At 41.7% G+C, this 5,506-nt stretch overlaps 1 non-coding gene across 1 annotated transcript; it reads left to right on the top strand.

Moving 5' to 3' along the window:
- The first annotated feature begins 4,991 nt into the window (after positions 1 to 4,991).
- On the top strand, positions 4,992 to 5,098 carry LOC145590330 (small nucleolar RNA R71). Its single transcript, XR_014101955.1, has one exon. It is a non-coding gene; the product is annotated as a small nucleolar RNA R71 (small nucleolar RNA).
- Positions 5,099 to 5,506: the final 408 nt, after the last annotated feature.

The following is a 5,506-nucleotide window of genomic DNA, read 5'->3' as shown; positions in this document are numbered from 1 at the left end:
ACTTTTCTTTTCATCAACACCTACAAAAGACATTGAGAGAAAAGTTAGTAGTAGTAAGAGTGATGGAAATTAAATAATAGTTTGTGTGAGAGAGAGAGAGAGTTGAGAAACTCAGGTTGCCTCCCGGAAGCGCTCTTTTAACGTCACTAGCTTGACGACATTGCGAGCTCAATGAGTGTAGGGAACATCAAACTCATTAAGGTGAACAAACTTGGCTTCCTCATGCACAAAACCGTCAAAGTATGCCTTAAGCCTTTGGTCATTCACTTTGAACGGTTCACCATTGTCATTTGAGATTTCTATCGCTCCATATGGAAACACCCTCTTAACGGTGAAAGGTCCACTCCATCTTGACTTAAGCTTACCCGGAAACAACTTCAACCGGGAATTGAAAAGTACGACCTTATCACCTTCCTTAAACTCCCTTTTGCTAATATGCTTGTCATGCCAAGCCATTGTCTTTTCTTTGTAAATCCTTGCACTCTCATATACATCCATTTCTTAATTCTTCCAAGGCGTGGAGGTCAAGCAACCTCTTCTCACCGGCGCTTTGAAGGTCGAAATTCAATGTTTTGATAGCCCAATGAGCCCGATGCTCAAGTTCTACCGGCAAGTGGCATGACTTCCCATAAACAAGCTTGTATGGTGTGGTGCCAATAGGAGTTTTGAACGCGGTGCGAGAGGCCCATAAAGCATCATCAAGCTTTGTAGACCAATCTTTTCTAGACCTATCCACCGTTTTCTCAAGGATCATTTTTACCTCCCGGTTTGAAATTTCAGCTTGACCACTTGTTTGGGGGTGGTAAGCTAATGACACTTTGTGCCTCACACCATATTTCTCAAGGAGAGATTGAAAGGATCGCTTTGCAAAGTGTGAACCTCCATCACTAATCACAGCCCGGGGCACTCCAAACCTTGGAAAAATTACTCTTTTGAAGAGCTTGACCACAACCTTAGCATCATTAGTAGGAGATGCAACCGCTTCCACCCACTTTGATACGTAATCGACGGCCACTAGAATGAACTTGTTCCCAAAAGAGCTCTGGAAAGGCCCCATAAAATCGATGCCCCATACATAAAAAATTTCAAGTTCAAGGATGTTGTTCAAAGGCATTTCATTTCTTTTTGAAATATTACTGGTTCTTTGACACCGGTCACAAGCTTTCACCACACCCCACACATCTTTGAACATTGTTGGCCAAAAGAAACCGCATTGCAATATTTTCGCTAAGGTCTTGTTGGCACTCATATGTCCTCCACAAGGTGAGGAGTGACACATTGCGATAACATCTTCAATTTCATTATCCGGGACACACCTTCTAAAAAGGCCATCAACACCTTGTTTGAAGAGCAAAGGGTCGTCCCAAAAGTATTGGCGAACATCATGAAGAAACTTCCTTTTTTGTTGATAGGAGAGGTCCAAAGGGAGAATAGAGCAAGACAAATAGTTTGCAATGTCCGTAAACCATGGTGCTGGTGCTTGGAGAATAGCAAATAGTTGATCATCCGGGAATGAATCATCGATTGGCAAGTTATCAAGATCACCTACAAGGATAGGGAACCGTGAAAGATGATCGGCCACCATATTTTCGGTACCCTTCTTGTCCCTAATCTCAATGTCATAGTCTTGTAAGAGCAAGACCCACCGTATCAATCTTGGGTTTGGTTCCTTCTTGGACAAGAGGTACTTCAAGGCCGCATGGTCGGTGAAGAATATGACTTTAGATCCCAACAAGTATGACCTAAACTTCTCAATTGCAAGAACAATGGCTAGAAACTCCTTTTCCGTGGTTGTGTAATTCCTTTGTGCATCATCCAAAGTTTTGCTAGTGTAGTAGATAGCATGGAGCTTCTTATCCTTCCTTTGTCCAAGAACGGACCCAATGGCAAAATCCGAAGCATCACACATAAGCTCAAAAGGAAGCTCCCAATTAGGGGGTTGAATGATAGGAGCCGAAATCAATGCCTCCTTCAACCTATCAAATGCTAGCAAACAATCATTAGTAAACACAAAAGGGGCATCCTTTACCAACAATTGAGTGAGCGGCTTTTCGATTTTTGAAAAATCCTTTATGAACCGGCGGTAAAAGCCCGCGTGTCTAAGAAAGCTCCTTATCCCCTTCACATTTGCAGGGGGTGGGAGGCGCTCAATGACCTCAATTTTGGCACGATCTACTTCAATGCCCCTACTAGAAATTACATGACCAAGAACAATTCCTTCTTCTACCATGAAATGACATTTTTCCCAATTCAAAACCAAGTTCACCTCTTGACATCTTTACAATACTTTAATCAAATTTGAAAGGCAAATGTCAAAAGATGAACCAAAAACAGAAAAGTCATCCATGAATACTTCAATTGATGATTCAAGCATGTCGAAAAAAATAGACATCATACACCTTTGAAATGTGGAAAGGTGCATTACAAAGTTCAAATGGCATCCTTCGATAAGCAAAGGTGCCAAAAGGGCATGTGAATGTAGTCTTCTCTTCATCCTCGGGTTGGATTGGGATTTGGAAGAATCCCGAGTATCCATCCAAGAAACAATAGTGACTATGTGATGCTAGTCTTTCCAATATTTGATCGATGAAGGGGAGTGGGAAGTGGTCTTTCCGTGTGGACTTATTCAATTTTCGATAATCAATACACATCCTCCACCTGGTGACCGACCTCGTAGAAATGGTCTCACCCTTATCATTCTTGATGATGGTCATGCCTCCTTTTTTAGGAACAACTTAAACCGGGCTAACCCACTTACTATCGGAGATAGGGTAGATTATGCCCGCTTCAAGAAGTTTTAAAACTTCTTTTTTCACAACTTCCTTCATGTTTGGATTGAGCCTTCTTTGGTGCTCAATCGAGGAAGCATGATCATCATCAAGTAAAATCTTATGCATGCATATAGTAGGACTTATCCCCTTGATGTCATCAATTTTGTACCCAATGACACCTCTATACTCCCTTAAAACAACTAGGAGTTTCCCAAGAGAGGTATCATCAAGTTTAGCATTGACAATAACGGGATAATTCTCACTATCATCAAGAAAAGCATATTTAAGTAAAGGAGGAAGGGGTTTAAGTTCAACCTTGTGAGGAGGCGTAGTCCTCTCCTCTTTTACCTCCACATTAAGCACTTCAACTTTCTTTTCATTGTGGACTAAAGGTTGGTTGAGCAAAAGATCATACCCCACGTTTCATCACCTTCCTAAACTAAGCCTCCCGTTAGGATAGCTTGTAAAGGATCTCCTTCAAACAAATTTTCTTAGAACTTCTCTAAGTCCCTTTCCAATGTATCAACTCTATGAACTTCATCATACAATGGCTTTTTCAATGTTTGTGGGAATGAAAATGATATTTTCTCATCTCCCACATTCAAGGTCAATCTTCTTTGCTTCATATCAATCATAACACCCGCGGTGTTCAAAAATGGTCTTTCCAAGATTAGGGGCACCGTAGTATCTTCTTCCATTTCCATTACCACAAAATCACATGGCACAAATACTCTTCCAACTTGAACCGGTACATCTTCAAGAATTCCCAAAGGTAGCCTAACCGTGCGGTCGGCCAATTATAAGGACATTCTTGTTGGCTTCAAGTCTCCCACTTTCAAACTCTTAGCAATAGAATAGGGCATCAAACTCACACTTGTCCCAAGATCACATAAAGCATCCATAGCCTCTAAATCTCCAATCTTCACCGGTATTGCATAGCTACTGGGGTCACCAAGCTTTTGAGGGAGCTTGTTTTGAATGATTGCACTCACCTCCTTAGGAAGGGAGATGTTTGCACTCTCTTCAAGCCTACTCTTGTTGGATAAAAGATCCTTCAAAAATTTTGCATATGTAGGCATTTGTGACATAGCATGAAGAAAGGGGATATTCACTTGAAGTCCTCTCATGACTTCAAGAAATTTTGAAAACTTTTCATTCAATTTCTTTTCAACAATCCTATGAGGTAATGGAATGGGAGTCTTGTATACTTTCATATGGGGCTTTTCTACCTTTTCCTCATCTCCCTCATTCTTACTTTGTGGCTCCTTTCTCTCAACATCAACTATCTCATTTTCAAACTCATCCTCATTTCTCACCACAACTCCCTCATCTCTCTTTTGTGGCTCCTCTTCACTCATAATCGGCCCTTCATAACCTCTCCCCGATCTCAAAGTAATGGCCTTAGCTTGCTCTTTTGGGTTCACAACCGTTGAGCTTGGGAAGGGACCACTAGGATTGGAGGATGAACTTCCAACTTGTTGCGCATTTTGAGCCAATTGATTCTCAATTATCTTGTTGTGTGCTTGAAGTTGTTGGATGTTCGCTTGCATATCCGCATTGCTTTTTCCTTGTTGTGTAATGAAGGTCTCAAGTGCGGCTTCAAGGCTAGATTTTTGAGGAGGTGGAGGAGTGGGTTAGTAATATTGTTGCCTTTGTTGGTTTTGGTCCCTTTGGTTAGGATGACAGTAAGGAGCTTGTTGGTTTTGTGGATGAGATTGGTTGTATTGGTTTTGAGGGGGGCCTTGATTTTGTTGTTTCCAACCCGTGTTTTGTTGGGGTTTCCAACCTTAATTGTACGGGTGAGAGTATTGATCGTTTCTTTGCCCAATAGCCGCATCTTGTTCTTGGTTAGTTGAGTTGCAATAGGAGGACAAGTGATCATTTCCTCCACAAGTTTCACAAGACATGACTTGTTGTGAAGAAGAGCTTGGAGATGTAAGGGTGGCTTGATCAAGCTTGTGAGCTAGCATGTCGAACTTTGATGCAATAAGGTCTATTGCACTAAGGTCTATTGCACTAAGGTCGTGGATTCCACCCTTCTTTGCTTGAGGTTGCCGTCTATCACTTCCGTATGCATAGTGCTTTGCCACTTCTTCAATCATCTTGTATGCATCATCTACCGATAGCTTTTTAAGGCTACCACCGGCCCCGTTATCAAAGTTGGCCCTTGAAGTAGGAGTAAGACCATCATAAAAGCTTTGAATAATGATCCATGATGTGAAACCATGGTGTGGGCATTTTCTAGTGTAGTCCTTGAAACTCTCCCAAGCTTCACTTAAGGTTTCATCAATCTCTTGGTTGAAATTGGTGATTTTCCTTCTTAGTTCGGCGGTCTTTTCGGGTGGACAATACTTTCCAAGGAATGCTCTAGTGACTTCATCCCATGTGGTAAATGATCCCTCTTCTACCGTTCTCAACCAATGCTTTGCTTTGTCACGGAGGGAGAATTGAAACATGTGCATACGGATGAACTCTTCCGTGATATTGTTTTGCTTGATGGTTGTGCACAATTCGAGAAAGTTGTCCAAATGAGCAAAAGGACACTCATGAGAACTCCCACAAAATTGATCACTTTGTATCATACGGATGAGTTGAGGTGAAAGCTCAAAATTATTTGCATTCGTAGTAGGGAGACGTATGCCACTCCGAAGTGTGAAGGCATTGGGGTGGTCATAATCTCGTAAAAATGGTGGAGGAGGATTGTTATCACCCATGTTATCTTCTTCGTTGGTTGC

This window comes from Chenopodium album, chromosome 17, assembly GCF_948465745.1.
Source record: "Chenopodium album chromosome 17, dcCheAlbu1.1, whole genome shotgun sequence".
In the NCBI taxonomy this organism is placed as follows: Eukaryota; Viridiplantae; Streptophyta; class Magnoliopsida; order Caryophyllales; family Amaranthaceae; genus Chenopodium; species Chenopodium album.
Note: the sequence above shows the minus strand (reverse complement) of the source record. Positions and strands in the feature narration are given on the sequence as shown.